This window comes from Musca autumnalis, unplaced genomic scaffold (assembly GCF_047663935.1).
Source record: "Musca autumnalis isolate F117 unplaced genomic scaffold, ASM4766393v1 scaffold_3, whole genome shotgun sequence".
NCBI lineage: Eukaryota > Metazoa > Arthropoda > Insecta > Diptera > Muscidae > Musca > Musca autumnalis.
In genome coordinates this window covers 106092186-106113115 of record NW_027411866.1, presented here as the reverse complement: position 1 = coordinate 106113115, position 20930 = coordinate 106092186, and the positions used below count along the sequence as shown (strand labels likewise).

Here is a 20930-nt window from a genome sequence, read left to right as displayed (position 1 = left end):
GGCCAAAAATATTTAGAGTGTAAAAATCAAGCCAATGCGCCGGTTACAGCTTCGTGCTGCTGCGAAGGGTGTTTTAAAAAACCACGAGCGTAACATTCTCCCTCCTTTCCCCTCTGGAGGGGGTATACGATAAGAATTGTTTTATGCTGTTAATACAAAATGACATGAACAAGGTCCCAATTATCTTATAATTCAAAAATAGACTTGGCGAAACAAAACAATCTCCAAAACAGCATAAAATCCAACCAATTTAGCGGATTAAAAAAAAACAACATTTTTGTCTGAAAATTGATAAAATTTTGAATACAGATCTTATAGCGTTCTTCCTGGGAGGCACATACCGCCAACGTAAGACAAATTTGGAAGAAGATTTCTTCATCTTGTCACTGATACCAATTATATTAATGTACGTGGTCAGATAACAGAGTTATACGCTAATATATCCATAGAAACCCTATTCTAGGGCAGTTTTAGTCAGCGGCCCAGCATTTATAGTCTGGCACTAGATGGCAGCTGATTTTAATACTGAATAATCTTAAACCCATGAACTACTTTAGAAAATTATTCCCGAGGTGGGCACTGGCGGGCATCATGACTAAAACCTTAGGTCAAATTTAAGTATATGATCGAATTGGCATTACAAAATACACTAAGAAAATATACAGCTAACTAGAATTCCACAACACGCTAAAACACTATTTTTTAATGAAAATTAAGCTATTACCTCCTCCTTCAAAATCCACTATAATATTTTGCTATACGTATTAGTGTCGCGATATTTTGAATATATTTACTTGCACTTAAAATATAGGTTGCACTCACAACAAAAAATATTAGTCAAATGTTCCGACTTTTGAAGCTATTCTTAAGAAGATCACGTTCGAATGAAACAAAAATTAATATATTTTTAAATAGGTCCATGTCATAGCTGTCAGAATTGCCAGATGTTGTACCAAAATGTTGACATTCATTTTTTTTATTTTTGGCCAATGGGTGGATCCACTGTGCGTAGCAAAAAAAAATATAATATTGACTCATACCTACATCTTCAATGGATCTTCACTGTCTTTTTCCCATCTTATTGAAACCTATTCAAAACACATATTTCAAGTTCAGGGTACGTTATAATTTATTTAGGTTGTCATTCAGGGTACGTTATAATTTATTTAGGTTGTCACTATTATTGTCCATTTCCCTGGGTTCATCTCTTTCACGGATCGGCCCAAAATTATTCAGTCCAGGCATTTCGGTATTGAAAAAGTCAACGAACACAAACACATAATTGTTGAGATGACAGAAACTGGCAGAAAATTCATCCAAGTCCATCCCGTGCATTGAACAGCGTCGTTCGATTGCCAGTCTGGCTGGTGCACACGATAACTTTAAAATGAATCAACCGATTTATTACTAATTTTGCACCTCCTAATATACTACCCAAAAAAACTACCTAAAAAAATTTCTGCGAATCTTAGGACAAATTTGAAGATGATGTTTACTGATCTACTCTTCCGGTGCCTACCTCCAAAATTTAAAAACCTACTTTAAAATAGTACCAGTCTTACAAAAGTTCAACATGTTTGCTTGGTTATAGTTTAGGTTCTGTTGGAGAATACTTTAAATTTTTTTTACCGAAGGTAATCCTTGTGGTCCTAATATTATGTTTTCCTGATATAATGGTCTAGAAGCTTCCTGATATAATGGTTTAGAAGCTCTAAATTTTATAACTGAAATAAATTTTAATGAACAAACCAAATATCGATTAAATTTGATGTACAAGTTTTGATCTCTCCTGATCAAACATATAAAGACATCAATTCGTTTCCAAAAATAATCACATTTATTTAAAAAAACTGGTAACGTGTGCACTAAAATCCCCATATTCATCCAATTTCACACATCCATCAACTGTGTAATTGTTGTTAATTAAACACAGAGACAGAAATTGCATCGCAATATCAAAACAACATTTTAGAATATAATTATTTGTAATGGATCCAGGTTAAATGCAGCAAATGACATGACATTAACACATGAGCGAGAAATTAAAGTGAATGAAAAAACACACACACACATATATAACACAAAATTTTCCAACGACTATAAGAAGAAACAGTGTTCCCGCCACTAAAAAGTAATGAAAAGTGGCATGAGAGCGTAACTCAACATACATATTTTCATATTTTTTATTTATTATAATTTATATTTTGATCAAATTAGGAATATCAAGTCTAAAAAAGATTTATTTAATTATTAAAATTTGTATTTTTGTCAAATTAGGAATATAAAAGCTTAAAAATAAGCTCTATGTACTAGGCCTTATGCTACAATATTTTTAGACATTTATTATTTGGATGTAGACATTTATTTAGAATTCCATTATAAAACAATAAATGTCCATAACTAGGAACCACAATAAAAGCTCCATTATAACTTTCTCAATTTTGTTGATTTCTCTCCACTTTTCCTAAATAACTGTCTAGAAGTTGCCAAAGAATGTTCCAAATGTTCGTAATTTCTACCCACTGTTCCCGGCCAAGTAGAAAATTGTGTTCTTGTGATGAAAGCTTTTCCATATACCCAAAATCGAATCAGAGAAAAAATCTACATTTTCAGCAACATCAGCAAAAGAAATTGCATTGCAGCACAATTTGCCCGTAAATCTTAAAGGAAATGCTTTTTCATGTTCTACCGCCCCAGTACGGAATATAAATTAATGATGAGCTCAAAATATGTTTTTCTTGTATTCATACACTCTACAAATTTGCCTTACGTTACGTTTGCCAATGAATTGAATTGAATAAAAAAATTACCCTCCTGTATTCAAGGAGGAACAAACGTAGCGACTGGACCCCACAAACACAAAACATAAAAGTAGTCGTCTTGCAGCTATGCCATAGATAGCCCACAGCCCATCTAACATCTAACTGAGGAACATCACTGACAATTTATTTGGTTCCTTCATTTATTTCATCTTTAGAGATATGAAAAGATTTGCTTTATATTAAATGCAAAAGATGAAAAAAAAACAAACTTTGAAATGAAAACACAGTTTTTTTCTTGGCAATTTTCGTAATTTTAATGTTGCCCGTATTTCATTCAGCGCTCTTACTCCTCTTGTTTGCCTCTTGGGAATATGGCCAACTATCTCCATATCGTGAATAGCCGCAGTGGCCAAGTTTGTATTTGTGATAAATTCAAGTTTTATTGCAAACATTGCACACAAAATTTGTAATGAAAGAAATGATAAAAGGAAGCAATAAACAACTAGAAGAAGGTACTTTCGGAGCGAATATTTCAATACCCTCATCTCACAATACTCCACACAAATAGAGACAAATTCAATGAACACTTGGTAATTGTCCAGGCTGCGATATGTAGAGCTGAATTCGGTGTTCCAGATTCCTTCGCTCAAGCGTATATTATAGTCATAGACTTATATCCATTACTTATATGCCGCCGTGGAACAACATTGCCCATAACAACTCTCACAAAAATCTTCCCATGTGTTACAAACATGATGACCAACTTAATAAACTCTAAATATAATTGTAGATAGCACACTGAGTGACATACTTTATTGGCCAGTCCCAAAAAACAAAACATAAAACAGCTAATGCCGCACTTTTGAATAATTTTCATTTTTTGTTTATTTTATTCAATCAGATGGGCCCCACCGCAATGCTGCTAGTCCATCGTCAAACTATATAAAAAAAAAACAATATTTATGGCAACATATTGCGACAAATAGTTGGATGATAAAAAGTACAAATTACCTCCTCTTTTTTCAGTGTGCATATAGATGATATATGAGCGATAGATCAAAGATACGTTAGGTCATGTTTATATTATAGCCTTTTGTAGGGTTAACCTTCTTGATGAGGATTTATTTGTCGTATACGCAAAGGAATTGACATTTGAATCCCAATGGGTTTGTTGAATGCGGTAATATATAAACGTGGTAGTTAAGGGTGAACTGTGGACATAAAAGTAGCAATTTATTTAATTAGATTTAAAAAAATTAACTTTATGCAAACAACATCAACAAAACGGTTGTACCATTTTCGACATAAGGGATTGCAGTTACTCTCAGTTTTTAGGCTAACGAGGGTATATACTTTTGTCACGATCAAAAATGTGGCCCATCGAAATAATGGTTTTAGATCCCTCATATGCTAGGACCAAATCCGTTTCAGACAATTTGTAGTCGATTTAGAACTGCCCGTCCGTATGTCTGCTGGTTGGCTAAAGCGCATGATAACTCTCGAACGAACGATCCAAAATTTAACTCTCGTAATATTTTGCCCAAAGATGGGTTAATCGGTTCACTTCGTCCGCCACAAAAGGTTATGACACAAACTCACTAAAACCCTGTCGGCATCAACTAAACTGACTAATAAATTGAGTATAATTTTTTGGTTGGTAAGTCCATGCTTCTTGACATAATAACACAAGATCTTTAAAAGGCTCCTACGTTGATCAAGTAAAGCTATTTATTGGCACGATAACTATCAAAATGAATTGATGACACGTTTGAATATTTTTCCACCGAGTTGCACTTATTTATATTCGCTGACCACATTGGCGCGGACGACGTGAACATGCTGTTGAATGTGACCCCTAGGATCTTGGTGTTTGGAAGTCTGATACCATCGACCATGACATTCAACTCAATGCTCACCTCTGCAGTCCATGTGGTGAACAGAGTGGCTGATATTTGCATATTCCTCGAGTGGAAAAGGTGACGCCAAGATCGTAAATCATCCGCATACGTTACGATCTCAATGCCGTTTGGAGGGTGTTGAATACAGGAGAATTAGAGGTTAAACAGTTTCGAACTCCCTGTATCACTTTACGGAGTTTGGACTCCTTGTTTCTGAATTCTACGGAGTTTGGACTCCTTGTTGCTGAATTCTGCGTAAGACTGGCAGCCACACATATAATTGATTATACATAGTTTTAAACTTGGCCGGAGGGTAATCTTCGCAATGTCCATAAACAGCGTGGAGTGCCTGACAAAATCAAAGGCTTTTGATTAGTCGAGTGCCACCATCACTGCTCTATCGCAAGACTTGCTCTGGTTGAATCCTAAATATGTGCGGAAATGGCGTGCAGACTGATCGGTAATTTGGTACTGTGGAGGTGTAAAGCCTCAAGTGTCTTTGCTATGGGCAACAAAAGCGAAATCGGCCTGTACGATTCACCTTTTCCAACTTTGTTGAGATACTCGACTTCAGGCACATCCAGCTGTTTCAGCATTACCATGGAGATTTCATCAGGAGCCAACGCTTTGGATGATTTATGGTCCTGATGACATTCGCAATGCGTAGTAGTATTCTCTTCACCCTGTCACACCCGGTGTGTGCGACCAACTGTCGATTAAAATCAGTTGCGCACTTCTTCATCAGCATAATGTCGCCAAACGTGATTGAGATCTTATCTTCCTTTTTTCCACGGTTTGAAAGTGACTTAACCGTTGCCCACAATTCACTTATTCTGGCTCCAATGTTGCAACTCTTCCGATGTTTTACCACTTGTTTCGCTTAGCTCACCAACCAACCTGTTCACGTCCTGTGTCAGTTCCCCTGACTCTGGCACGGCGAAGCTCATTACGCTCATTTGCTAATCCCGTCCGCTCTGCTGGGAAATTTCGCTCACTTTGGGCAATCGAAAAGCAGGTGCATGACGGGCGATTGCAGCAGTGATGATGTCTCGGGACGTCCTCTCTGATAACCGAACATCAGAAGGGCTCGGCTATCTCTGCAGCGGTGATTAGAAAACTCTCTGAAACAAGGCCGTTAATTTTCGTAGGGGCGTCCTCATTGACATTTTAAAACGGCAAGCTATCAATCTGCTCAGCCAGCACTACACCCCTCTGTTCATTTCCGAGAACGGAATTCCACAACTCATGATTTACATTAAAGTCCCTCAAGACCAGACGGTTATGACTTTCCAAATTAGACCTATGTTGGGCCTATAACCTGGAGTACAACCCCAGCAAAAATACTCATTACAAATTGGTCTACTTTCTCATTATTTTAACACGGGCATGTCATAGGGAGTAAGTACTTATTTTTTGGCCACTAAAAAGTAGCTAAATAAGTAGTTACTCCCTGGTTACTTCAAGTCGTAACTACTTATTTAAGTACTTATTTATTTACTTTTAAGTGCAAAAAGATAAGTAATTACTCCCTATGACATGCCCGTGTTAAAATAATGAGAAAGTAGGCCAATTTGTAATGAGTATTTTTGCTGGGACTATTTATCGACGGGTAGTATACCTTAACCAATTCTACTTCGGCAGTTTACACCTGACTGCGACCCCCATAGATTCCGGGTCATTACTGCTAGGTTCAAGCTAGATAACTCTTTATTGAACAAACTGCTGCAATAGGAAAATTAATCCCCCACTTCCACTTCTGGTGCTACCCTTTCTCAGTACGTTGTAACCATAACAACGCTGTAAACTGCAGTTGTTTTTGAGCTTGGTTTCCTGCACCGCCGCGATCGTGATATTCTTCCGACTAATAAAATCGACTGTTTCCTCGATTTTACCTCGGATTCCATTGCAATTAAGTTTTAAAAGAATTCATTTTTAGGGATTGGAAAAGCAGCGGCTGGTGTTAAAAAGTACATATTCGGCTGCTGTTGGGGGGACTGCGGTGGAGTCTCGTATTCTGATGACGACTCACCGGGGGCTGTGTGCACGCATCTATTGAATCTCACCTAAATTTTAGTGTAGTGGACGAAGATGTGACAAACCCAGCACATCAATATTGGTCCTGGGTTTCCTCCGTCCCGACACGCACCAACATAATCCGGAGCTGCCATTCCGGGGTATGCTTCTCCCAAGACAGAAAAACGATACACCTACAAACATATCGTCACCATAAATGCCGGAAGACGTAACCGACATGGAAATCGAAATTCGTTTTTTGATGGAATCTGATATATTAAGCTAAAATACATGCTCTGGCAAAATTTCAAGCTTCTACGTTTAAAAATAACGATCCTATTCAAGAAATGCCAATAGACGTAACAGCATACTGTAATTTTCATAGAACACAAAAGGCGTAACCCACATTATTTCAAAACTAAACAACAGTACAAACAATATATTATTTGATATTTGCAGCAATTAAAATGCCAGAGGGGGGGTTTAATGCGTTAATGTATAATTTCCACGGGGCGGATTCGGTTAACCGGTTATTTGACCCGAAAATCCAGGTTCAAAACCGGGTTAGACCCTGTTCTACTGAACCGATTACTACAAAATGGGTAAGGTATGAAAGCTTATGGAAATACATATCACATGGTGTAGTTACTTTAACAGTTTTGTCTCTTACTCGGCTTATTCCTCCATATTTGTAATTTGACTCTTAGGTGACGAGATCTCAAGAATTTTTGTTTTATCAGCGTTCGCCTTTTTCTTCTGTTTTTTTGTTCATTGTCAAATAATCGTCAAAAATATCGAAAAACAGTTCTGCCATTTTTTACCTGAAGAAATTCGTCTGGTAGCCTGTGGTAGAAGAGAAATGTATTTTTGCTCTCTCTCACTCTCTTAAAATGGCTTCCAGTTTTACCAGTTTTTTGGGTTATGGAACACTTTGCAGGTTAAAAATGGTAACAAATGGTAACCTTACGTAAGTAAAGGAACATAACTTATGTTAACCGGGCAAAAGGAAGTGGTTATTCGCAAGACAATGCTCGTCTCGATATTGTTAATTTTTCCAAGAGAAAGAACGAACGGAAATATTCAAAATTTGAGGCGTTGATACGAAAACGTGTATATGCTTAAAATTCACGTCGTTCTAGTACAAAGATGTATTCTTTAAAGACGGATACGATTAGGCTGTAAGTTTGCAAAAGATGGTCTTGTCAACTAACCCATGGTTTAATAAAGTTCAACTGATTGTAGTAATCAAATAGGTCCAAAGAAAAACGCAAATGTTCTGTATTGGTTTACTTATACAAAAAGACAGGAGATCCTGCAGTCACTGCGAGCATTGGCTTTTGATCCTAGCAGTATAATCGTTTTTAAAACTGATATCAAAGACGACTACCAGATTTTACCATAGAGAAGATCCGGAAATTTTGAGGCAGTGGATCCTCCTCAGATGTACACACAAAGGCTAAAAGTTTCAAAAAAGAAATTTCAACACCTGCAAGACTTAAAACGCTTAATTCCAAGTGATTTTCATTACTTTTATGACAACATTCCTTATGACAATTATAAGTTACATTTAAACTGTTACAGATCACTTAATTTATATGAATACAACAATAAATATAATATTCCAGATTTCATATCTAATACAATTGAAATTATAAGTTATTATAGTGATGGTTGGAATTAACAGTTCACCTAATTGTGTTCGATTGAAATATCAACGTCAAGACTGGGAATTGAACCCAGCACCATCAGATTGCTAATTTAAAGTTTGCTTAACCGCGTAGGCAAATAAACCAGTCCTAATTTGTTTATAATTTTTCATTTATACCAGTTTCTTCAAATGTTTACTCAATAAATTGTGGGTTACGTCTTTTAGCATTTCAGAAAAATACAATACCAAAGACGTAACCCACACAGCTTCTAACATTCTGGAAAAAATTTTAATTTTTTTCCAAAAATATATTTCTTCTCTGTCTAAAAAAGCGATACTAAAAATTTTCGATATTTTATAACACCGTTTTCATTTTATAACGTTTTTTGCTTCTCCTGTAATGTTTTATATTTGTGGGTTACGTCTTCCGGCATTTATGGTGACGATATGTACACTGAGATGCTGTCGCTGGGCGGAATACTGATGTTGTGTGTTTCCGGGTCAATCCGGTACGAGAGAACCCTCTGCCGTGGGATTGTCCGCTTTTGGTAGCCAAAGACCTCTTTGACATATACCGCCGCTTTTTCAGATGTTCACCAGTCTCAAATTTCTGGTGATCCTTGTGTAGCCTGGCAGACCTTCTACTCGTGTCTATCGCCGTATAACACTGTTCGCACTGTACTGCCTTTGGCAACCATTGCGTAGGAAGATGGCGGCTCTGTCACTGTCTCCGCGGCCATCTTTCACTACCTAATTGTCTGGAATTTTATTTCGGAGTCCGCAATCTTTTCAGAAGATTCAGTGGTCGAGCTCACCTCACCGTCTTCATGTGCAAACTCACTTTGTCGCCCTCAGCCAAAGGATACTAGGGACAGTTTCCTCCGTGTGGATCTTGACGAGGTTGATTTTTACAGGTGGGAAGCTCTCTTTCTTATTTGATGATTTAGCAGAGTTCTTAGACTTTCGTCGTTGAGCCCCTGACAACTGATTCCTTTTCGCTGTGAGCTTTCCGATACTATAGCTAACTTCATCCAACTTCTTATGGACATTCTCTTTAGTGGGGAATTCCACAACAAGTGTCTGAGTCCGATAAATGTCTCCAGTAGAGTACGACCTGAAATAACATCCAACGGCCCAAAATAATGTCGAATTTAGATTTGAGCGTTATGACCTCCATATCGTGTTTTTGGTTATTACAGACCCAAAGTCGGCCATGCGTATGGAACCTCCTCGAATTTATCATCAACTTTAAATTCCCTGTAATCGGCTTTCGGTTTGGAATTTTTATCGAAGTTAAGGCCTCGGTACATAAGAAGCCTCGACGGTTGGCTTTCTTGATCGGCTTCATTTCTGACATAAAAAATATGAGAATAAAGAAGGCAGAGCCAATTTCGAACTAGGTTGTCCCTTTTCTTCTTTATTCTTTTATTTTTATTATGTTAGAAATGAAGCAGAGGAAGCACGTCAGATACGGTGCGTGCACTGACAATAACATTCAAACAGGTACCGCATTGACACCATCATGTTATGTTGATACACCCAAGATTTTACATTTTGGACTCTGGCCCAACTGAACTGGCGCTGAATACCTTGCCTTTTGCTTTGTAAAGAGTCAACAAGGTTTCTTTGTCAGCCCTACCAACCAGCGACTTGAGTCAGTGCTGCCGATCAGTGATTTGAAGATCTTGTTCCTGCTACTGACCTTGTCGCAGAGCGAAAGTAACACCGAATAACTTGGGGCGGTTAGAGGTCGGAATCGGGACAACATCGACCAATTTGTTCAGGGGCAGCCTATCATCCTTATATGTCGGATTCGAGAGTGATTTATCTGTTGCCCACAATTTGCTTAATCGCGTACTTATTCTGCATTGCTTCAGTTGACGTTGCCACTTTTTCCGATATGTTCACGTACTATCCCGTTGACTTCAATAGTATGTTCCTGAACTCTTGGGTCTTCAGATTTTCTACGACGAAGCTATAAACGCTAATTGCCTAGTCCCTACACCTCTGCTGAGAAATTTGGGATAATTTGGGGTATTTGACTGGAAAGTATGTAGCGAGCGGCTGTGATTATGTCCCCGGAAATTTGATCGGCTACGCGAAGATCTGAGGGATTGGGAAGTTCTCTAAGCGAAGGTTGAATTCTCTGAACCAACCGATCAGTTTTCCCATGAATCAGAAAAGTTAAAGGTTATGAAATTGGGTGGTCTGTTAACTGATACGATTATAGGAATGTGGTGCAGCCAAGGAAGAAGTTTGCAATCGAATCTCACATACTACGGTCTCATTCAGCCAATGGTGTTTCACGACATATCCAGAAACTCAGGGATCCAGTTTTCTATCCAGCGAAGTTTGAACTTCCAAGCGTGCCTCTGGAAAGTTGTATGCATCAGCTACGCAAACTTTGGAATAAAATTGGAAATCAGAGTCTTAGTCTTAGTCAGAGCCGGATAAATTCAAATCGAATTACTTTTGTATGTATGAATAAGTTTCTCTTGTAAATAATATATTAAGCTCTGGAAAAGCCTGTGGAATACATTTTTACTGTATGTCCTTTAAAACCTATCATACAGCATGATATAATGATTCCGATAAGTTATCTCAGATTTAACACTTTAATTCTCAAAAATTTCCAACTCAAGTGTTGCATATTTTCAATTTTTTGCTTCATGTTCCGCTAAATGGAAATATGTTTCTAACAAATTCAACGACAACCAACAACTATAACAAAAATAACAGCAACAACAACAAAAAGTGAAAAACAATTTGAATGTTTAGTGTAGTTGTTATTTAACATATGAATGAATCGGATTTTTATGTGAATATTTTAAATTATTCACGTTGGTTGTGAATGGTGTTGACGACGACGGTGTTGTTGTTGTTTTCTCTCGTCGTTACGACTGTCGTTCTTGTTGTTGACTGAATTTATTGTTGTCACACAGAAGGCATTTCTGTGTCTCTTGTTGGCATTGTTGTTGTCTATGAATAAACAAGTGAATTGTTGTTGCTGTTGATATTTGTTGTTGTTGCTATTTGTTGATGTTTTTGCAGTTATTGTAGTCCAGTGTTTATCTAAAAGTTTTTTGTAGTTTTTTCATTATTAAATATGCAAAATCTATTCAGTGAATACAATTTGTTTAACAATTTAGCAGCAGCACCAGCGAGCACCATCACCACAGCTGTGAACAGAATCCGCTGAAATAATATCGACATCTGTGATCGAAAACCAAAGAATTGCATTAACAAGAATGATAGAAAAACAAGAACACATGGACGATGTTTCAAGGAGAATCAAAGGAATTAGGAAAGGAGAAATCTAAGAAATGATACCAGGCCCAGAATACTGGCTACTTATTAATGAACTTAGGACTTAAATGCTATGGTCACTTATCCAGCTAACATGCGAAAGTTAGATTCCCAAATTAACCCCGTTTTGGAATTCAAAGTTCACAAATACGCTCATAAACAGCATTTTTTAATTTTAAATATTTGTTTTTAATTTTCCACAACAACTTATTCCTTAAAAAATATTTACTTTGAAAACTTAATCATGTGATTATAAGTAAAGCTGAACTTTGATGAGTAATTAATGTGCCGCCGGAAAGAAATAAATTCCCAAAAATTTCTTTAAAAATTATTTTTTACACATCCTCTGCTTTTCCAATTCGCCTGAGGAATTTACATTTCCCTGGCGCCACATACTACTTTGTGGCATTTAGAAAAAGACACATTTCACAATCTTCTTCATTTTGAATCTGTGATACGAAGGTGCTTTCTTTGTGCGCTATTAATTTATTACTCTCCTTAGTGGATAACCTTGAAAAGCCCCCCATATTAAAATAACAAATGCTAAAAGCAGCTTTGTCCTAAGAAATTCTTGAAATTTCTCTCACCCATCAAGAGGAGGATACATGACGAAGATACATATGTGTGCTGTGCAAAATAGGGTTCTACGTTTTTTTATGTTGACATTTTCTTAACTCTGCAAATATGACTCACAAAATGTTTATTTTGCCTGTTTGCCTACCTCAGGTGACGTATGTTTTCACGCTTGTTCTAATTTTAAGCTAGAATCTCTTATATGAACCTAATAAAAACACAATAAAAATTGTTGACTGATTGATGTAGCTTAAATGGAGAATACAAGACAGAATATTGTTTGGATTTTGAACACGTGCATCAAATAAATCATTTCGCCGTTTTACTGGCACAACTGCTTGCCATAATGTTCCGCCACTTGATGTGCATGTATGTTTGCCATATGTTCTCCGCTGACTAAGGGGGTCGTCGTAACAAGTGAAACAACGGTGGGTATATATGACTGTTTAAAGACAATTCGGTAAAAAATGATATTTTAAATGTGACAAAAATCATCATACGCTACATGAAAACGGTGGCACTATTTAGACCGTTATCAGTGGCAATATGTCTCCACATAGGCATAGGCAAATAGCTATAAAACAAGTTCTGGGTCTGCAATCTTCTTTTAAGAAAAAAAAAAAACGTTAAGTTAAAAACGTTTGCTTTATCACACTTTTCATTTGTCATTTTAAACCAATAATTTAGTCACCCGTTCTTGAAGCCGCACATTCATAAAATTGCTCCAATTAAAACCAAGCTTTGAAATAAATTTCTTCACTTGAGCTATCCATCATTGGTTTTTATCCATACGGCTATCGAAAACTGTTCTCTAGTTTTCATTAGGACTTTATGTAATTAGTAGTTTGGTTTGATAGTGGACTTACCAGCTTCAAAGCCGTATTTATATGTCCCGATTGCTTCATTGGTCATCCCTGTCGGACTTTTTTTAACCAGTTGATAAAATGATTGATAATAGATCGCTAATTTTTAAACTGACTAAAAACTGGCTAAAAACTTATCTAGAGATGAACCTCTTTGAACAGAAAAAATTTTCGGCAATTGTCCATGTCCAGATAACAACTTTTCGACCAATATAAAGTTAGTCGAAAAGCTATCTAGAGATTAACCACTCTGAAAACAGAAACATGTACCGTCTGCAAAGTATTTGTGTTTGTCGAAGAAATAAGGCACAAATGTATAAATAATTCGCACTTGCTTTTTCTTAATATTCTTCGTATAAATGCAGCAGCCAGTTATAGAATACAGTGTTGATGGACTGAACAAGAGAGGGAGAGAGAATATGAAAAGTCAAAAATAAAAAACACTCAGAAACAAAAATTGTTTTTTTCAGATTATGTTTTAAACTGACTAAAAATAGGCAGTTTAAAAGGTAATTTATTATCAGTCGAAAAGTTATCTGGCGTTGGACAATACTGACTACTCAGGCGCTCATCGCCTTGTAAAATTAGTCAGTTGACATAAGGCAAAATTATCGATAAAATGCCACTTATGTTTAAAAAAAAAGCTAGCTTTATGTGAGCTTTAAATCGGCCACAGTCCCTACAGGGATATGATTTAATCACTTACACATCCCACTCGATAATATTTAATTTGCAATTGACGGAAAATTGTAATTGGGGCATACTTATATATATTTTTGGTGGAGGGACAATGAAATCCATCGTTGTTTTTGTGGCGACGAAAATCATTGACCACGACTTTTTTTGTTTTGTGTGCGGGAATCAAATCAAGTCGAATGACCGAATGACCAATCAATTCCTATTTTGTCCGATCAAAAGGCGTTGGTTTGAATCGATGTGTGAGAGCTCATATTTGAGATTTCAAGACTACTTTTTTGTCATGGTTAGACAGTGGAATCCTATGCAAATGCATATATGGTTAGGATGGTCGTAGAGAAAATCTGATTAGACAGAAACTCGTTTTATTACAAAATAAAACGAATTAGCCCCAGAAATTTTTGCATACGTCGAAATCGCTTATAACGTCGGTAAAGGGACCGACGGAATTCGTCGCTATAACCGATATGTCGTTATAAGCGATAGGGCTATAAAGGGCCCCAGAGATTTGGGACTTTTGGATATGGTCGTTATAACCGATATGACGTTACCCAGCAAAAATCCTCATTACAAACCTCCTTTCCCACCCATTATTTTAACAAGGGCATGTCGCGCAAAATATCTGGTTATTTTGTAACCACTGAAATAAGTACTCAGAATCTACTCAGTATCTACTCATTTCAGTGGTTACAATCTACCTACTTCAGTGGTTACAAAATAACCAGATATTTCGCGCGACATGCCCTTGTTAAAATAATGGGTGGGAAAGGAGGTTTGTAATGAGGATTTTTGCTGGGTATAAACGACGACGTTATAAGCGATTTCGACTGTATTTTGCATATCGTGCATATTTTGACATATTTTTTACATATCTGCATAAAATGAGCATATGCAAAAATATATTCAAGGATTTGCGGTCTAAATATCCCACCGAAATGGCTGAAATTTGGTATTAAGTCTTCGTTGGGGGTATACAACTTTTCAACTGAAATCTGTCCGAATAGGTCCACGTCTTCATATAGCCCCCATAGAACGGTACCTACCGATATTCGGTATTTTGAATGTTATAGCCTCAATATACCACCGAAATGGCTGAAATTTGGCATTTTGTCGGTACAGGTCCACGTCTTCATATAGCCCCCATAGAACGGTACCTCCGGATTTCTGGTATTTTGGGGGTTGTGCCCTCAATATCCCTCCGAAATGGCTGAAATTTGGTATTAAGTATTCGTTGGGGGTATAAAATATTCCACCTGAAATTTATCGGTATAGGTCCACGTCTTCATATAGCCCCCATAAAATGGTACCTCCCGATTTTCGGTATTTTGAAGGTTGTGCCCTCAATATCCCTTCGAAATGGCTGAAATTTGGTATTAAGTCTTCCTTGGGGGTAAAAAACTTTCCACCTAAAATTTGTCGGTTTAGGTTCAGGTCTTCATGTAGCACCCATAGAACGAGACCTCCCGATTTTCGGTATTTTGCAGGCTGTGGCTGTGGTTATACATTTCTCTATTTTATTGACTTGTCTGAAGAGAATTTTAAACAGACAAATTGTACACACAAACGTTTTTGTACCTATTATTTAAATATTTGTTGCATAAGAAAATATGTAAAATGCATAAATTTTGCATATGCAAAAATTTATGCAATTTGCATTATTTTGCATATGTCATATCCTAGCAAAAATCCTCATTACAAACCTCCTTTCCCACCCATTATTTTAACATGGGCATGTCGCGCGCAATATCTGGTTATTTTGTAACCACTGAACAAAGTAGATGGTAACCACTGAAATAAGTAGATACTGAGTAGATTCTGACTACTTATTTCAGTGGTTACAAAATAACCAGATATTTCGCGCGACATGCCCTTGTTAAAATAATGGGTGGGAAAGGAGGTTTGTAATGAGGATTTTTGCTGGGATGTTTCGATTGCAATGTACTCAGAAGCCAAAAAATATGCCCAGTCCCAAAATTTGACATAAATCGGACCAAAAATAGGGGTTGCATAAAATTCTGCTGTCTAGTCATGGTGCACAATGATTCGTTTTCTCTTGTTCGGTTTTCGAATTTCTCAGGAGACTTTAGGCAAACAAAACGTAGTGTACCATTCAGAATTAACCGTCCTACGTTCCTCAAGCTGTATTGTTGCCACATGGTCAGTTTAGCCGAAGAAACATATGACCAGTTGCTTAATAGTGCTTCTTCAATGAAACACTTTCGTTGGATTTGGCATGCTTTCAAAGACGTAAACGGTCGATTCCAGATTTGTTTCGGGCTCGTAAGCATAGATCCAAGATTCGTCGTCTGTGACTATTTTATAAACGTGGTTTGAAACATCGCGTTTTGCTCACCACTTACTGCGATACCTATCCAGACGATACGACAGAAATGTTTATATCAACTTGAGAAGAACTAGTGAGGAAGACAGATCTTGGAATTCGTCAGTCATCAACATGGTGAAGTGCTTTAGTATGGCATCTTTTTAGTATCTTCACAATTTTAAATTCATTCCCACTATAAATTCCGATGGTTAAATAAGGGCCAATTTATTCATGGTCAGCAATTGATCAAGTTTTAATATTTAAGGACCTCGCGGCTAAAAGCTTTCTCTCTTTTTGCATTTGTGATGTGAAAATTTTACCCTCAGATTCCAAGTAAATTTCCAACCTTCGCTCGTGACACGTTGTTATCTTCCTTTGTTTTTATTGTAGCTCTTGCATAATACAACACCTATTTTTCTGTTTTGTTTACACTTTTTCTTGTGCAGATAAAACAAAACGAATTGTAGATAACAAACTTCAACGTCGACGAATGCCTCTCTTACGTATTGTTTGTTGTTTATTAGATTGTTTATTTATCTATAAATTGCAATTAAACATTGTTGGTGTTTTTATTTGCAATACAAAAAAGCTCATATAGAAGGAGTATGAACGGGGGGAAATGTTATTTTTTAAACAAACATGTGTGGGAAAACAAAGTGGTGATAAGCACAAAAAACAAATGTCGATATAAAAGAATAGATAGTGCACTAAAATATTATTGTGGGCGAAAGGGGGAAATTATAGATCTGAAGAATGTAAGTAATGCCTTGGCATTCTTGCGTCTTTGCCAAATCGTTTTATATTTTAAGACAAAATTATTTCTTCAAAATAAACTTCATTCATTAAGCTTTTTGAACTCGAGTCGCTGACGAAGTAATAAAAAACGAGGAAAAATGCATAAATGAATACATCAAAGTCCCAAAGTAAGGCAAATCTGAAGTTGAAATGCCGTTATATTAAAATTGAAACAAAATCTAATTTCTGACTTCAAGTCAAGATTTCCATTTAGAGACTATCGCTCTTATAAGCTGTTTTATTAAAATTTTTACCACTCTTCACACTAAAAATCAACAAAGCCTCTTAAAAACTTATCACAAGTTCAGAAATAAATTTATTATTTTTTTCCTTTTTTTTGTTTCTTTTGTCATAAAATAAATTAGAATGTGTGGTTAATTTGGTTGGCAACAACAACAATTTTGCCATTCTTCACAAACAAATAGACAAGCAAGCATCTGTGAAATTCTTTTGAATTGAATGTTTGCTGCTGTTATGGTGCTTCAGATAGCGAGCGAAATTTCTTTGAATCTGTGACTGTCAGTTCAAACAACAAAAGGAATTTGTTTTCTTAGCATGTGGGCGTCGTTTAGATGATAAAAAATAAATAAATCTTTAATTCAAATATCTAGAAAAAAATATTTTAAATATTTTGATGTGATTTATGTACTATCGAGAGGATTAAAGGGAAATATAAAATTCATAAATGGCGACAAAGTAAAGGTTATATAGCAAAATCTCATAAAAAAATATTCTTCCAATTAAATGAAGGAAAGAAAATTAAAGTGTTTGAGATAATGGAATAAAAATAACTCTTATGTCTCTGTTTGTATTGGAGAAAAATAATAAAATGATTTTATAATAAAATAAATATATTTTTCATAATAATAATGAAAAATAATAATGGTAACTATATATATTAATTACAATAATAAAATAATATAATTATAATAATAACTACTGCTCATTTTTTTATTATAGTTAACTGAATTATAATAATAGTTTTATATATAAAATTACATTTAATTATAATAAAAATAAGCAATATTTATTAATTATTATTGTTATATTATATATAATTAATTTTAATTATAATTAATAATTATAATTATTATAACAAAATAATATAAATATAATAATTTATAATGTTTGGGTATTTTCTATTAAAATTATTGTTATAATTCACTTAATTTGAATAAAAAGGAATAAAATAATCAAATTATAATAATGAATAACTATTGCTTATTTTTTATTAAAATTACTTGAATCGCAATTATATATGTAAATAAAATTATTATGATTCTAATTATAATTTAATTAATTTTTATAAATATTATTAAGATAATCAAATTATAATAACCGATAATTTTATTATTATTATTGAATTGTAATAATATGTATATATTATAACTAAAAATATTATAAATATAATTCAATTAATTATAAAACAAAATAAGCAATAATTATTAATTATTATAATTATATTATTTTATTATTACAATTATAATATATATTTATTTATTAGAATTATAATTATTAGAATTATAATTTTTCATTATGATTAACTTTTATTATAATTTATTTTTATTAAAATTATTTGAACTATAATTAAAATTAATTAACATGAAAAAATGATTATTGATTAAATTATGATTATTATAATTATTTTAATTTTAATTGATAAATATAATTAAATTGTAATTTTAACTTAATCAGCTCATATTGAATAAATAATAATTAGACATTATTTTTTTGAAATTTAATAGTTATATAGAAGTATTCATTCATATTTTCAGAAGAAGAATTCTGAACCAGCACACTTAGTCAGTAGTCACACGCGCAAAATTTGCGGTAATGAAAATTGAGTGTTTAGGTGAGAGCGGGGACGAACGAGTACAGAGGGGCTCTTTCCTCTCTGCTCTCTCCCAAAAGCCCAATTTCCTTTACCGTAAATTTTGCGCGTGTGACTATTGACTTATTAAGAATTGTTTCTGGATAATAATAATTATTAATTATTATAATTATATTATAATAATTATTTATCATTCTGTTAATGTATTATTGTTATTTAATTTATTATTATATAAATAAAATTAATAATTTGTTATAATTAATAATCAAAATATTTAAAATATAATTATTATTATATAATTATATTAATTATTATAATAACTATTATAATATATAATATAATATAATAATAGTTATTGTTATAATTGAAATAATAATAATTATTATAATTACAATTGTTTATTTCAATTTAATAATAATTATTTATAATTAATAATAATTATATTATATAATTACATAATAATTATAATAATTATTATTAATTATAATTATTTATTATTATAAATAAAATAATAATTATAATTATTATTATGACATTTTTAAGTCTTTAAAATTATTCACAATAATTTGATTTCATTGAAAGATACATTTTACGCCGTATATACAAAGTGTTATTTATTATTTTTTTTATTCTCCAACTGATAAGAATGGTCAAAAGTAATTATTTTCAACAAACGTTTGCTTTGCTCTTTGTTTTTATTTTTTATTATTATTTGATTTATTTTTTGTTTTGAAATAGGAGAGGCTTAAAACGTGCCATTGTTTTTAGACCGGCTTTGCCATACACCGCCACCAGCACCATCAACAACGTCATGGCTTGCGTGAGCTATGATTGTTTTTTGCTTTGTTTTTTCTTTTGTTGACGTTTGTGTTTTAGTTTTTTTTTATAGCTGTCTATTATTTTGTTTTCAATATTTGCTTGAAAAAAATCAAGCAAAAGTATAAAACAACCTCGTCGACCTTGTTGAATTAAATATGGTTGCTTTTTTAATGGCCAAAAAATTCTAAAATAATAAATAAAATATAAAAAAAAAAACATTCAATGAAAAATGAACTCTTGGAATAGATAAAATACAAAAAGATATGGAAAACGGTCGCAGCTTCTGTGTAAAAATTGTTCTTCTCCAACAAAATCAATAGAAACCCCCTTTCTAATAATATTGACGGACTTCTTTAGAGCTTCTGGACAATTTTGTCAGGAGACACGGACTTGCCCATGAAAAACATTATATCGTTCTAAACAGGACCACAAAAAGTATATTCAATATAAATTCACAAACGATCCTTGAACAATCCTTAAACGTCAGTTAAGCAAATATGTTGAACTTTTGTGAGGGAGGTACCCGAAGATGTTTTCTAATATAGAAAGTCTTGGAACTTGATGTTCGAAATTTCGGTCACATTGGATACTCAGTTCGTAAGTTTTCGTTCTAATCATTCATTTAAATTGGTGCCGGCAGGGTTATTTAGAGCTTTTGTGACATTATTTCAGGAAGTATGGTTTGTCCCCGAAAAACTTCTACCGTTTTTAAAGGGCCGCGAGCACAAAATGCTAGAAACAACTTCATGTCGATCCGAGAAGTGTTCCTGCACTTGTGCCAAACATTTTAAAATTTTGTTCGTCTATATCCGGAAGAAATATTACGATATGCTACGATATGGTTACTTGCTTCGAGAATTATTGTTTTGAACTTTTGTGGGGGAGGTACCCGCAAGAGTGGACCAATACGGCCAATCTTCGATCTTAAACAAAGTTTGGACAAAATATTACGAGGCCCAAATTTTCGACTAAATCGTTTGATCTGTTCGAGAGTTATCGTGCGCTCCATCCTGCCAAACAGACGGACATGGCTAAATCGACTCCAACTTGTCCGAAACAAATTTCGTCCAAACATACTTGGGATCTAAATGCATTATTTCGATGATGCACATTTTCATCGTATCAAAGACTGAGGGTATAAAAACCTCTGGAGGTGTTCTGAGACCTAGTGTAAAGAAGAAATCCCGAGATCTTTTATAAAAAAGAACACCTCTTGAGAGTTTCTATAAACTTGTATTCTATGGTGTCTTCCATAGACAGAAAAATTCTTGAAGTCAGTGCTCTTAGACAAAGGACCTCTTAATATCATCTATAGACAAAAGAGGCCTTATATAAACAGAAGTCTGCAAGACGTCATATCTCTATAAAAGACTTCACGACGTCTACTTTCTATAGAAGACTTC

The 20930-nt window shown here is 34.4% G+C and overlaps 1 protein-coding gene across 5 annotated transcripts in view; it reads left to right on the top strand.

The window, feature by feature from the left end:
* Positions 1 to 20930, top strand: part of Hers (Histone gene-specific Epigenetic Repressor in late S phase) — a 573059-nt gene that overhangs the window by 402012 nt on the left and 150117 nt on the right. The gene's annotated exons all lie outside the window — the stretch shown is intronic.